This window comes from Anas acuta, chromosome 8, assembly GCF_963932015.1.
Source record: "Anas acuta chromosome 8, bAnaAcu1.1, whole genome shotgun sequence".
Taxonomy (NCBI): domain Eukaryota; kingdom Metazoa; phylum Chordata; class Aves; order Anseriformes; family Anatidae; genus Anas; species Anas acuta.
In genome coordinates, this window is record NC_088986.1 from 13,718,025 (window position 1) to 13,733,644 (window position 15,620).

Consider the following 15,620-nt stretch of genomic DNA (forward strand, 5'->3'; position numbering starts at 1 on the left):
ATCCCCAAAGAAAATTGTGTAGAGCTGACTTCAGACATAAGTACAATAGGCCCAGCAGCACCTTCACTATTTGGCTCCAGACTGGGATTTGATTCTATTAACTTTGTGTTGTCCTAAGCTATCTGTCCAAGTCCCTAGTCTTTCTCTCTCCCCTTTTTCCCCTTTATGTCTTTCTTCCTATAAGTGAATCAATGGTGTTGAAGAGGAGAAACAAGAAGGTGGGGAGGAGAGGACCTCTGTGCTTCTCAGGAGGAAAATGTTTATGAAGGGGAGAGAAATGGAGGAAAATACTGCATACTTTAAGGGGATTGAGAAAGATCTGCTATCCCTAAAATGAAGACAGGGGAGACACCTCTCTGTGTAGTATCCTTGTATTTCCCTAGAACACCTTTAAGCACTCTGGCACAGTTATGCCATGTGCACACACTGACCTTTCCAAGAATCCCAGTGGTCCCACCATGTCAAGACAACCCAGTTGAGTTTTGTCTGCCTCACTGAGGAAAAACTTGATCTGGGGGCTCCCATGTCACATGCAGAGTGGGCCAAAACATGCAGTCTCATCACACCTCAAACACTTCTAACCCAGTACAGGGACTTTACCGGCCTAGGTTTAGTTTTAAATTCTGCCAAAGACAGCATGAAAACTCTGTCAGAATAAAGCATACCCAATAGGCTATACTGAGTACAGCTACTTTCACACTATTTTGTTTTTTCAAATCTTTGAAAGGCTTCTTATGAGCTCAAAGCAGGACAAGATGTTTTAAAACCTATTGCTGCAAATAGGATTTTTTCTGTCTTCCCATCAGTTCTAATTGCATGGCTTCTCAAAATCAGTGCTTTCCTTCTCAGAAGCCATGTTAGTTGCTAAAGACATGGAAACTAATCATCCCAAATAGCTGCTTCTGTTGCTGGAAGACTCATGGATTCACTTGCTGTGAGTTTCGCTTGATTCCATATATCCTTTGCTGGGAAAAAAAGTAGGGAAAGAATGTATCTTGCATGCTAAAAGCTTCTTCATATCCCCTTATTTAAAGTGACATGGAATAAGCGTTTTGCCTTTATTTTGCCATTTTCCTTTATTGGAAAGAAAAATTTAAGCTAGAAGATTTACAAGTTGCCTTGATTTTTACTGGAAAGCATTCTGAGGCCTCATTCTGGGAGTGTAAATTTCACTCTTAAGTGAAGCTGAGAGCACATTATGAGCTTTCTCAGGGCGTTTTGCTCTCCTTACCTGATTCCACTGGGTCTTTTGAATCCAAATATTGCATTCATACATTCATAGCTTCCAAAAATCATTGCTTTGAACATTTACTTTGGGTCTTTTTTATTTCAACATACTAAGTCTGTTTGTTTTTAAGTTACTATGTCAGTGTATATGACCAGTGAACAAAAAGCCCTATCAATTTTTCTTTGTAATTTGATTATGAGATGGTTTTACTCAAAGCTGCTCTGAACTTTCTCCCTTAAGACAAATGAAATTTTCTCTTCAGCCATGGAAAAAAGACTACTGCTCTCCTACCCAAAATGATATTCCCTGGAGAAATACCGCAATGTGTTCAGAACTCTGCATTTTATCATCTTGAGAAACAGGCATCCAGTATTTCTTCCAACTTCTATTCTAAAAAGATGAGCTATAGGACTTACTCATGGGGCTGAATTCCCTATTATCCTAAACCCTACATAGTAATTTACACAAGTGCAAGATTGGTATGAAATGCTATTGTATTAGAATGGTAGTACCATATTGGTTTAAATATAAGGTGAGGTTATAAAAGACTGAAGGAGGGTTGGGGAAGAAGGGTTGTAAATAACCAACTTGTGTATCTGCATTGAACGTGTGGCCTGTAACCATCTCATCTATTGTGTACTTCCTCCATCCCTCACCTTCCCCAGAAATGTATAATTTTAGATGGGAGGAGGTGGGACAATTCTTGCAGTCAAAAGGACACCAAGTTCTTTACTGGGAATCAACATGTAAGGCAAGCCATCAGCAAGGCAAGTAGGCTGTGGGATTCTTATGGGGCCAACCTGCAAGGGGGAGGATAGCAACGAAGCAATGCCTAACATTTGGTTTCTGTATTAGAAGTGGTCATTCAATTTCGTAGCTTTTCAAAATTAGGGAGATCTCTTGTCATTTCCAACTAATGCAAAGGGTGCAGGCAGTATGGGATAGGGTGCAGCTTTTAAGGGGAAAAAATGGTCCCCAGTTTCTAGAAGAAAGAGCACAAGAAATCATTTTGTTCCATTTCTTAAATATCTGTTCATAGATTTTTAAAGGGTCCACTGTGTTTCTACAGCAGAATGATGTAAGCATAATCTTTAGCAAATCGTAAAGGTGTTATATTTAAGCTGTAGGTACATACATCACAATCATGCTATCTTTCAGGGAAAATGGACTAAATTATCCTCTACTGTACGAATGGATAAAATTACTGTGCCTTTCCTTTGTTATTAAATCTTGCCTAAATCACACGCTAAAATAAGTTATATTTTCTTGAATCATTAAATAAAAAAAAAAAATCCATGAAAAAAGAAACTGTCCTCTACAGGCCTTTAAGTTTAATGCTGACATGACTCTTTTATACAGCCTGTTCAAGATAAAGACACACAAAAGAAAATAGCTCTTGTTCTGTTGTAGATACTTGAAGAACATAATTTTAAAATAGCTGCAACCTTGAATCCTTGAGGAAGTTGCTTTCTAATACAGTATTGTTTTAAGCACATAGAGTTTAATTAACTGTTATGGAAAAGAGTGTTAAAGAAAGCTGTTGAACCCCAACTTTTCCTGTCCTCCCCTGCCCTTTGAAAAAAAGACCATTTCTAAACAAGTGACCATTGCCAACCTGAGCCAGAGGGCAGCATTCACCACCTTATGATACACTGCAACTCCGGATGAATCTCAGCTACATATTAACTCATCCTTCTCTATATGATACCAATAAATGTATTAAAAAATGTATTGCATTGTAGGGCCTAATGCGGAATGGTTAAGTTAATAAATGATATTGCCATTAGTGTTCAGTTATAAATACGTTTGAATTTTAAACTGAACATATGCCACTTCTTTGCTTAAAACTAGCGACTTTTGCTTTCAAAAAACATGCCCCAGACACAGGCATGCAATAATAATACTTAGCATCAGGGATGTCAAAACTTATAAAGAAGACAGCATGAATATCTCAGTTTTATCCATTATATACACATATTTAAGAAGTTTCTTACTTCAGACCACACAGTGATCAAAACTGATACAAAATCAGAGCTCCTGTCTTAGCCGTAAGCTTGAATTAGTTTCTGATTTACTACTCTGGATATCAATTCCAAAATAAAGTTTGATTTTTATGTTTGTCTTTTTGCTGCAATGCTGTTATTCTCTTTCTCTCCTTTGATAATATTAAAGATCATCTGTCTTGGTTTAACATCAAATTCTTGTAGCCAATTTAGGCTGGAGAATTCCTTAAGTACCCAGTTATTAATAACACCACTTTTGTGCTCCCCTCCCCATGTCCTTATCTTAATAATTTCTTCTAATAACATATTTTTGATCAGATCAGAAATGTAGGAAAGAATGGAAAGAATTTCTTGGCTCCCAGAGACATGCAAAGCACCTTATTATTTATTAATTGTTATTATTACTTAAGACAGAACCACAGATAAGATAAACACATTTTCAAATAATAAAAATGAGTAATGAAACACTCGTCTGCTTCATTTGGCAAAGAGCAAGTCTGGGGCTGTTATCAAATACCAGGCATGAGTAGAAGAGGAAGTGGGAGAGAGAGAGGTGGATGTAATGGTTGTGTGGGGATTGGGGTACTGTGCTGTCAGTTAAGCCTGTGGGACAACAGGTTTAGCCCCAAAGCCAAATCCTGAAGGAACTTCAGTAACTCCAGGGACAATTTGCTTACCTGCATTAGCTGAGAATCTAATGTTCTCTGTATTGATTTTGAGAAAACATCTGTAGATTTGGATGAGAATAACTGAAAGTAAAGCTCGACCAGAATTTCACAGATGATGATGATGAGAGAGGTTTCGTTGCTTTTGTTTCACAGCAACAGATGAAAGAATTAAATCTGTACTGCCTACGATCAGTTTGAACCCATATGCAGCTGACTGTTGGCCACTACTTTGAAATTTAAGAGAAACTGAAACACATTTCAGGAGGTTTGTTTCAACCACAGATATAAAACAATAGAGTCCCACTAGAAGCTGAGAGCCTGCTCCTTTTAAAGGAGCACATGCCGCTTCAAGAAATAAAGCATGAAAGGAAGTGGTGGTATCTCCTGGATTCACTTTGCTAACCAAGGAATTAAAATCCCCCACATCCTTCCTTTTGTCAGATGAAGCTGATTGATTTCTGGACAGCAATGTGACTGAATTTATCATGTTTTGTGTTTTGTGGGGTTTGTTAGTTTGTTTGTTTGGTTTTTAGTACCTGTAATGCTTGTATTTTTAATCTACTAATACTTTGCACTCACTTGGCTTTGGTTTTGTTCTTCTTGCAGGTGACAGCACTCCAGGGACATTACTCATCTGAAGCTAGGAACAAGGAGACCTAAGCCTGGGTAAGAGACCCATAAGGGACTAGAGGTCCTACTGAGGAGGAATCAATTTTGACTTCTTGTCACTTTTTCCTTTGTCCTTTCCTTAAAGCATTTCCCATCAAGATGGGATGAAAGTAGGCACCTTTAAATTTCATATGTGTGTTCATCTACTAGATCAACTTGAATTACCTCTGTTTCTGGCAATTTTCACCACTAGTGTTCAATGCAATGCCTCCTGTCAACCCTCTGAGCATGTAAGCTAGCTCAGGACCCAGGCTGAGATCCCAGCGTTCCAGCATGACATGCTGCCACTTAAGCACTTAATTATATGTATGGAGACAAGAACTCACATTGTGCACTTTACAAAAGAGTCACAAGTAAAAATGAAGTCCCTCTGCCTTGCCAGCCAAAGGGATCTTTGCCAGCACCAGGTGGTGGAAAGCATGAGGCAAGTGAGAGGGGTGACTCCTGGTGCTGCTTATGCAGCAAGGGTAGCAATTAAAAAATATGTTGTGTTTGAGAGGCCAGTAGCATTTGGTGTTTGGTGTCAAGGGGCTGAACAGAGTGCCGTGTGAGGCTGAAAAGCCTTGCAGGGGTTCCTAATGAACAATTTTCTGCGTTTCTCATCCTACTTGGATGATTGTACTTTGCTGGCTACTGTGCTGTTGAGTCCAGGTTTTGTCAAGTGGTTATCTTCCCACTTGCATCTGTTTATTCCATATTCACCTCTCTGGTTGGATGGGCACAACCGTATATCAATGCAGCTATTGGGATTTTTCAGTCTGATTGAAATAATCTCTCCTGGATTTCTACCAGTGGTCTAATTTAATTATCTTGTTTCAAAGACCAGTTTAGTAGGAAATGCAGAGGAACGCAAATGTGAAATTCATCCATATGCCTAAATGTATATTGTGCTCATTTTATGCATTCTATGATGTCTGTTCCCAACTCTTCTTTTCTAGTGATGATGAACAATGTCTGAGTCATTGAGCCAGGGGCAACTGGGCAGTGAGTGATTTTAGCTGTAAATGTAGATCTTGCAGACTTTTTGAAGAAGTTTAATACCTTTATTTAAGCTACAGTAGTACTCACTTTCCTTTATGACATCATGCTGTAATTTCATTTTACAGATTTTGGGGTTCTCCTATATTAACAGAAGAAAACATATATTTAGGTTTATTTGGAGTTTCAAAGGACATATATATTAAGTTTGTGCTAAGTATGTAAATGTAATAGCTGAAAATTAATTTATAAAATTTTCAGGGTTGAAATTTGGTATTCTGCATAGCCACTGCATAGGATGTTGAGGCATTGTGATTTGTACTTCTGTGTCTCTGGCACAAATTTTTAGGAGAATAATAGCAACATATTTGATGGCATACCTCTAGTGGGACTATTTCAAGTCTTGCTGCAAGCAATATAAGGCACTCTCTGTGACAGAGATAAGTGTCAATTTAAAGTAGAAAAGTGAATAATCACTGAGGTTAGTCCTTTCCCAGGTTTTGTTGTAGGTTAAGTGATAAATGCTCATCTTTTTTTTTTTTTTTTTTTTTTTTTAACTCTGGAACAAAACATTGTTTGAAACAAGTATCTGTCTTCAGGAAGATGTGTCTATTATGTGTTTAAGGAGAGATTTACTTTGTATTGCATGAGCTAGGTGCACAAGTGGAGAATTGGTTTATAAATTCTTATGGCCATTGCAGAGATTCTACCTAATTCTTTTAATAGGAAGAATTATGACAACGATTTTAAGCAGATGACTGATATCCACAGGGCAGATAATGTGGGCTCCAACTGCATTTGTAGTAGTTCACTTCTGTAAGTGAACTATGTTCTCTATTTAGAAAAAGAATGAGAATATGAAATATGTTGTGTCTCAGTGATTCTTCAGATTTCATTATATTGATCGGAGTAGAAGAAAAAGACCTTCCAAACAGTAGATTTTTTTAAACAAATTCCCAGACTCAGTACTTTGCACGCTCCATGGAGAGGCTGTATACGATTATGTCATGCTAGTAAAACAAGATAATATAATATAATCCCATTGCATTGTCACTAAGATAAAGCATATGATAACTTACTGTTTTAGTTGATCAGCAGTGTGGCATAGTACAATGAATTCCATTCTCCTGATTTTGGCTCATATTCTGATTTCTGAGAGACACAACAAAGAAAAATAATGTATCAATGGTCTTCTTGCTTTCACCTTAACGTGAATATTGTACTAGTAGAGTCACTTGAGGGAAAGGACGGTGGTTTTGTGTACCGCATGAACAGCAATGGCATCAGATGCTGTAGCCTGATTCTGTATTGAAATGTTTGTCTTGTGTGGAGATAATTGCACGACATAATTGCGTTGGGTCTGTCTGAGCTGGAGTCACCTTTTCCCTGCAGCAGCCCACACAGTGCTGTGCTCTGCACTCGTAGCTGGAACAGCACTGATATCACTTCAGTGTTGTCTATTGCTGCACAGTGCTGGCACAGCATCAGGACTCCTTCCAAGCCCCCAAGAGCCAGCAGGCTGGGGGTGGGCAAGTGATGGGGAGGGGACATCGTTAGGGCAGCCGACCTAAACCAACCAAAGGGACATTCCATAACACCTGATGTCACACTCAGCAATAGAAAGGGGGGCTCTCGTGGGGGAGGGGGCTGTTCCTCCTGAACAACCACTACATATTTTGAGGCTCTGCTTCCCAGGACATGGCTGAACATCGCTGGTTGATGGGAAGTAGAGAATAATTTTTTCCCTTCTCTCTGTGCTTCCATGCGGACTTACTGTTTCTGTGGTTTCTTTTTCTCCCCATTCCCTTTCCCTTTAATTAAACCTTTCTCATCTCAAACCTCTAGTTCTCTGTGTTGTGTTTTCTCCCCCTTCCTCTTTGAGGAGAGGGGGAGTGAGAGTGGTTGTGGTGGAGCTCAGCTGCCCACCTGAGTAAAACCACTACAATAATAAAAACACATTTGATATGCAGTCACCTCTAGTTTGTATAGAATTGTTACCATACCTAAAGATCTCCCTTCCTAACTCAGGTCTACTCTAAGGAGTAAACATAAATACCATAAGTCTTAATATTTTATCTCTTGGAATGTGCCATTCTAGGCTATACCTGTCAATTGTTGCAAACATTTCCACAAAAGAGACAACAGTTCCGCATCTTATCTACTAAACTTTTTTTCTTCTGTCCAAGGAGAGCAGTCAAGCCACTGTATAATACTGAATATTTTCTCACGGGAGAAAAAAAAAGTCATGGGCTTCTTCTGCACTTCCTACATTTGATTTATTAAGAGCAGTTGTCTCCTCTCAGCTTGAGCAATCAGAGAGCAAACACAGGGCAACACCTTCATGTTATCCTGTTCTGTGTCAATACACTTCCCTGCTACCAGCCAGAGGTTTAGCCCAGGCCGCAGTGGTTAAATTTTTTGATGGAACCCCTTGCTGAAATATTCTCAGTGCATAACTGATAATAGGGAATTAAGCAAGATGATACAGTCTGTTCTCAATGTGCTCTTTTTCCCTGAGGTGCTGTGAAAGAAATAATGTGAATTTCACAGGTAAGGAATGTATTCGCCCACCTCTTTCTTGCTCCCCTGAGGCAGAGCACTGCACAAATCACTGTGCAGGACCCCTCTGAGCCACACTTAGGAGGGCAGGAATGCTTGTGCTGCAGTCTCAGACTTGGGCCTTGCATCTTCACTAGCAATTCAAATTAAACACCCTGAAGTTTGTGGTGGTTAACACAGGATGAGATCGCTCAGAGAACTTGTGTTGCACATCATAGTGGTATCCTTCAAAGGGTTCATGGTACCAGCCTCTTCCCCTCCTTCCACCCTTGAGTAAGCAGCATAGCGCGTCTGCCTCTGGGAAGGGCTTTAAAGATCAACCTCACTGCAGTTCTTTGTAGGCGGGGGGATCTTCTGCCCTTCTGAGGCCATCGAAAAGCAGCAAAACTATATTCCTGAGCCTATAATAGATGCAAATTGTGCAGATGAAGGAGAGAAATCTCTAACAGCCGTTGAATGCAATCTGTGAACACTACTGTTTCATTTATAGTGATGCTACCTAGGCATTTGCACTTAAAAGGAACAATAAAGAGGTGTCAGAACAATCGCAAGGCTGCAGAATTTAAACTGCAGCAAAGACATTTTGAGCCACGTGAAATGTTGCCTGCAAAAGATCTGCTTTTTCCGTTAGTTTTTGTTTTTACTGAAGGCTGTTCTAGTTCTCCTTGTTTTATGACACCGAATGGTTCATTTGCCTTCAAAGACTCAAGATGCAAAGAGGGAGGGAAACAAGTCAAAACTGCAATGACTAGTGAAAACTGCACAAAGTATGCCACAGCTCTTCTTTCTCTATTTATTTTTGAAGTAGCTCTGCTGTACAACTAGAAGATGGTTGATTCACAAACTTGCCAGGCAACCTCTAGCAGGTAGCTGTAGAGCTACTGTAATGTTTTGGTGTTTATCTTGCTTACAGGACAAAAGGTCAATCCTCAGATGATGCAGTCTTTGTAGGTATGTGTGTACGATGCTGAGGATCTGAGGTACTGTTGCTGTTTAGTCTTCCGAGTTTGGCATAAGTGAAAAAATGCACACTAAAAAAAAATGAAATTTCTAGTGGCTGTCAACCAACAGAAAATTACTGATTAACAAAGAATACTGGGTTTGCATTTAGTGTCCTGTTAAAAGCACAATAAGCTGTGATTGTGAGCATGATTATCTATGAGTGTTGCTACTTACCAGCTGCAAATGTGGAAGCAGTGTGTATCTAGAAAAACAAGGAAACAAGCATTTATTATTGTTGTATCACAATACATGATGTTCAAGGTGCCCTAATCTTGATAAATAAGAGCCAATTGCTCTTGTGTAGGAATAGTCTAAAAAAGTAGTATGTGTAGTTTGCACATACTGTTACAACATTTTTTGGAAGGAGTGAAGCTGTATGATTGTTAGAGTAGGATTGGCTCTGTATCTATGGCAGATTAAAATGCATTATAGTATCTGTTGTCATTCTGCATCTTCGAGACTTCCTATGGGATACCGTTATCTAATTTTTATTAGTATCATTCATTTGAATGCCATTAGCGTTGAGAGGACCTGATTGAGACTCATTCATTGTAATCTATCTCCATCCCAAGTATCTCACAGTTTAAGTAAACAAGATAAGCAAATAGCAGGTAAATGTCCTGCAGCTGAAGACAATTCAGTTGCCTAAGTCCTTGTCCTGTATTAATGTTAGTTTGATTCTTTACACCCTGCAGTAAAATGAGAACATGCTGTTCTCATCTTTCACAAAACTTATAGCATAATTAATGATAGTAAAATGCTCTAAGAGCCTTCTAATTGATATATTAGAAGTTCAAAGTGATAGTGTTTTTCATATAATATGGATTTGAACTGTGTGAGTGTTTTGAATCAGTAGCTTTTAGTGAGAAATGTATTTCCCAGGGAAAAGAGGTAGGGGGTGGATGGAGCAAGAGTATTTGTTTTAATAGTTCTGTCTGCATGTGCGTCTGTACATGTGAGTGAACAAGAGATCATGCAGGGCAAAACGTACCATAAATGCTGTAAAGTCTCATACAATTGTGTCAAGCAGTAAACCCAAATGAACTTGCAAAGTCATGCACTACTTCAATTTTGGAAAGGAAAAGCTGGCTTTGAAACCAACTAAATCAATCCCTAGTTCAAATTAAATTTGGAGTATCCTTTGAAGCTCCAATACACAGCTCCAATAACAATCAGCACTTAAGGTGCAGACAAATAATGTTTCATTTAAAAGAAATTGAATGAGGATTACTGACTGAGAAAGTTTTTGGTGCTGTTTTGTCATTAAAGTCAAATTGTAGCATTACTGTCTTAATCCCATATGTCTCAATCATCTCTCACTCCTTCTGTCTCTTTAATGCACAAAAAGCCTTGTGCATGGTTGGTCTTGTGTCTTCATCTCATTAAAACCTTGCCATGCAAATGTATCGTAAGTGTTGCCTGAAGACTTCGGTCTCATGCAAAATTTAGTTTAAACTCTACTGGCATCAAATAATTTGTTATGCACAAACCTTGTGTTTGGTTTGCTGACATTCCTTCTTAGCTGGCTCTCATGGTGATTCATTATCTTGTGATATAGATTTCCAAGTATCATCTTTGTATTGATTTTTATATCTTTAATAACCACTCCACAGAAGATGGCTCCACTTGGTGTCATTGATCGCATCAAAAATTCAAGGCTTACAGAAATACTAGAGGGCTAATTGGTAGCAGAACATTTCAGACTTAATCTTAATGCAGTCTTAATCTTCTGCACTAACCTTACTTGAAGATTTCCTTATTGAGGCTGAAGGGAAACTAGCAAATAACTGGAAATTACCTGTTGAGAGCAGGTAAGACTGTGAGGATCGTAAATGTGGAAAACTGAGATAACAAAGATTAGATTTTAAAAACAACTTTATTTTTTCTCTTCCCCTCTACACAAATATCTTCCTAACAAGAGGGAGTACATAATTCTCCCAGCTGTGTGGAAATACAGGTTTACTGCATTACGTACTGTGCAGTGGGCCAAATGTGATTTAGTTTCTGACTTCATTTAAATAAAACAATTATCTGACAAGTTCAAAAGTGTGTGTTGTAGGTTTCACGCTTTTCAAAAAGGAGGGATCAAAGACAGGTAATTTTCATCTTTAATTTCCTATGTTAAAATTAAGGTCTATGCATGTACATTTAACGACAGTCAGGTCTTGGCTAGGTATGAATTCAGAATTTTGTAAAGGTGGGCCAGAACAGCAATCTGGAAATGCTTCAGTCTGTTTAATTTGCTCTAATTTGTTGTTTAAAGCTTCTGTCTCTTGTTACGGTCTTTCAGCAACATGATCTGTCGATGACAAGGAGGTGTTATGTGTATCCATATTTTTTCATGACTGCATTTGTGACACTCTTTCACTAAGTTATTTTCCAGGATTTTGCGCTGCTGAGTTATATTCTAAAACTGGAAAAGAAAAAAAAAGAAAATGCAAACACACTGAGATACAAGGGATGGGTTGTGTAGAAAATCCAGTGATAGACGAAGAACGTGCAGAGACAGCAACACATTTAAACTATGAACGATAATTTCTCAAAAAAACTGCCGTTCTAAATTATTAAAAAGCTGTTTAAAAAAAAAAAAAAAGTGTCTCCCAACAGCCACATGGTCTGTGGATTAAACATAGCAAGGCAGATTGTCCAGCTAGTACTAAGAGTATTAATCAAGGCTACTCAGTCACTTCTTGCCAGTAAAAGGCATTGAGACAACACCAGGTCTGCTAGTTCAGTCAGGCGCTGCGTGCCATCTGTGCAATGGGAACTGCCTAGTATGCTTCCTAAAAGATTAGAGTAACAGTGAGAAACATGGGATCTCTCATAGGAATGTAAGAGACATCATAAGTCTGGGACTTCACTGGGAATAGGAATTAAATGTATGCATAGGGTGGGTTGGAATAATCATGGTCACTTTCAGAAAAATTTCTGGGTATATCTTTGTCCATATGTGCACTCTGTGGTAAGCAGACCTCTTTTTGCACCAGACCCTATCAAATCTGTCAGTTTAGCACTAGTTTCTTTATGAACAACTTAAACTTGGAGCTGGCTGTAAGAAACTCACATTATTCTCACAAAACCCAGTGGAAAACACATTACATGGCTAATGCATCCATACACTCCTAATGCCTTTATGTTGCTGTTGTCACTCTCTGGCTGATAGGAAATTGTCCACATCAACCACATCTTCTCAAACAGGAATCTAACAATTCTTTTCATTTCAGTTTTGTACTACGTTCATTACTATTACTTGACTGAGGAATGTATTCATGGAGTAAACCAAGCAGTCAAGGAAATGCTAGCGCCTTATTGCCAGGGAGAAGGCCAGAAAACTAAACAGTCAGTCTGTACACTGCTTGTTCACAGTGGTGAACAGTGACTCCCAAAAGTTTTGTCCAACCCTGCAGAACAATTCAAATGAATAATTATGAACTTATTCCTTAGCCATCAGCATTGCTGAGGGGATTTATGGCTTGGCGCAGGATTGAGATAGGTTATGCAATGAGGGACAACGGTAAAGGTGGAATGTGGTCTAAAACTACGGACTTCCAGCCTTGTATTTTCCTTTTTCTTTATTGAGAATTGGCTTTGACTTAAAAATAAAAAAGTACATACGTTCAGTGGTATTTAATGTCAACATGATATACCAGAAACTCGCACCATCTACCAATCATCAAACAGAAAGATGCAACATATTGACAGAATTTAAACAGCAGAATACTTGTACCTGATTTCAAATATAAACACAGGGAAACATCCCCTCTTTGCCCCCGGCAGCGATGTAATAGAAAGGGCTCTGAAAAGAAGCACCAGAGCAAACATGATCCAGATGTCTATCTCTGCTTTTCTGTCCAGTTATGACTTTGCAATTTTTTTGTCTAGCTATATTATTAATTTTTCAAGGATGGAGAGAAAATTATCCAACTGGTTCCAGGAAAAAAAAAAAAAAAAAAAAAAAGCAAACACTGGAAAGTAAAAGCTGAAGAGATGACTACTTTGCTTTCATTTCTACCCAAAATTTTTTTTATTCCATTCATTGTTTTGATTTCAGAATGCTTCAGGTTTTAGGAGAAATGCCCTGTGTTTTTCTGCATTAGTTACATGCTATGAGAAAAGGGAATAAATTTGAAGTAGAACATAGTTTTTTAGTAAGTATCATTCTTTAGATATATCCCTCATTTTGTCCACCTGCCAATGTTCATAGTTCACAGCAAGTAACTGTGAGACTTGGTTGTGCTGCAGGACATAAGAGTAATTCCCATTGATTTCAATGGGTATTACATGCATCCTGCAGCGGGGGAGTAGGACCCTCAAGTTTCACTGAATAGCAGATAGTCATGTAAAATCCATGGGTCCTATTCTTTCACTGCAGGATATGTAGAAGTCAATGGGACTTACCGGTTAGATGCTGTGATGGGAAAAACTTATCCTTATAAGATAAAGCTGTCCATTCATTGTTGCATTTAGATGATTTTTTTTCAAAGATCACAGTAATATCACTTTTTCTGTAGAGAATATATTAGCTTCTGACCTTCTTCTTTCTTCCACTTCATCATTTAAAACAAACAAACAAACAAAAATGTTCCCAAAGAATGCATGTACAAAACAAAAGGCAATGGAAGAAATGGGAGAAAACTGAATTTACGACATCACTATGATTTTAGCACAGATGACAAGCAACCTTTTGTAAATGACTGAAATGTGGTTATTCACTGGAAGGCTCACTGCTCATGCAGAGTGTCTCAGCCCAAATATCCAGCATTAATGCTACTGATCTAAAGTGATCTAAATAAGGAAATAGAAGTCGGAAAATAGATACAGAATTTGGAATCTGTGTCTTAAACTTTTTCTTATGGCTTGGCTTTGGAGGCTGAGTTCTCATCAAATCAAACTTTGCACCCAAAGCAGATCTCCTCCTTCATTAGCATGTTATAACATGAGCTGAAGGAAAGGGTTTCTTTCCCTCCCCCTGCCTTCTCCAACTCCTCCACCCCTGAGTGCTCTCCTTGCTAGTTTAAAAGCAGAAAAGAACTTAAGAAATCTGGGCAGTCTATCAGTTTGCTATGGTTCATTTTAGCTAATCCAGACATCCAGCACAGCAGGGGGAAAACTGCTGTATCTAGTGAAACAAGAGCATGAATAATTAAAACTCTGTTATTAATGAACTTCCAGTCGTTATGTAAATGAAACTGATTTCAAGTCTAATTTGTCAGCCTGAATTCTTTTTCTGTTCTCCTTTTGTCTAGGACAAGAACTCATCATAATGGACTTGATAATAAAACACTGGCAGACATGCTGTGTGCAGTGCCCATCTGAGTTAGAGCTTTTAGCATGGTTAATTGATACAGTTACTGGGGGATAAGTCTATAAGGCATTTTGTATGGCTTTACGTTTTACAAGCTTCCCCCCCCCCCCTTCTCCCCAGCTCTTTCGACAGTACCAGCTATTCTTTGCACATTCCTCATTACCGTTTACCTTTACATGAGGGGTGGCTTGTAATTACTGGCTGGTAAATAGTTTCATTCGTATTCCGTATTCCGTGTGTTGTTCAAAGACAGCAGAGTTCAGAAAGGTCTGTGGGAAGGGAAGTCTGTAGTTATCAAACAATGGCTAACAGTCACCAGGAGAAAAAGCTTGTCAAAGCACAAGGCTACCAAACACTTGGTCGTTACCCCATTGTCTTGGATCAGGTGTCAGTCATCAGCCCACTGCATTTGCTTTGCTATGAAATAACCAGGACTGAAGTTATGCAGAAAGGACAGGCAGTCTAGGGAAGGGGGAGACTGGGATCCAAAGAAAACACTGAATTTTAACTTTCTTGTTTTCACCAAGAACAGGCAGCATCCTTTGAAATGGTGCATGTTCTGTATTGATCAGTAGATAGTGGAATTTATAGTGAAGTTGTTAGGGTTGAAGGGATATCTCTAAAATTTAATCTTCAAATCTTTTTTTTTTTTTTTTTAATTCTCTCACTGCATCATGCCCTATCACTTTCACCATTTTTTTTCTCTTCTTCTTGTCAATATATTCAGTATATTCTAGTCTATTAGTTCATTTTTATGTTATCAGGATCAAGTATCTTTACAGGAAAAGGATGCTTGTGAAAACGATACCTTGCTTCAGGAAATAAGAAAGGAGATGAAATGCAGATTTTTTATTTTTGGAAATGTTCCATGTTAGTTGTTAGCAGGATTTTAAAGACGCTATTGTTAACTGGAATTATTTTGAAATAAAGCTTTTGCCCTGATGTCATAATTGTATGTTTTACGTGTGCTAATGCAATAAACCACTGCCATGTGCTGAAGGAGAGGGAAGGGTCCCTCCATCTCTCTGTCCTTGGCCCAGCTTGCTGCGTTCAGCCTCTGAGCCCACTGAAGCTTGTGAGGGTTAAAATCCAGCAAAACTCTGGCCTGCCTGGAAGAGCACCAGGGACAAAAAAAGTCTGGGCACTGACCTCAGGCTTTGCTTTGGGTGGCTGCTGGGGACATTTCAGCTCTCTTACATTTGTTACTT

The 15,620-nt window shown here is 38.7% G+C and overlaps 1 protein-coding gene across 1 annotated transcript in view; it reads left to right on the forward strand.

Moving 5' to 3' along the window:
- The window catches only part of ADGRL2 (adhesion G protein-coupled receptor L2), a 391,171-nt gene that overhangs the window by 70,157 nt on the left and 305,394 nt on the right, over positions 1–15,620 (forward strand). Inside the window, exon 2 of the mRNA XM_068691088.1 lies at positions 4,506–4,565. The gene's annotated coding sequence lies outside the window, so the exon portion shown is untranslated. The remainder of the gene's footprint in view (positions 1–4,505; positions 4,566–15,620) is intronic.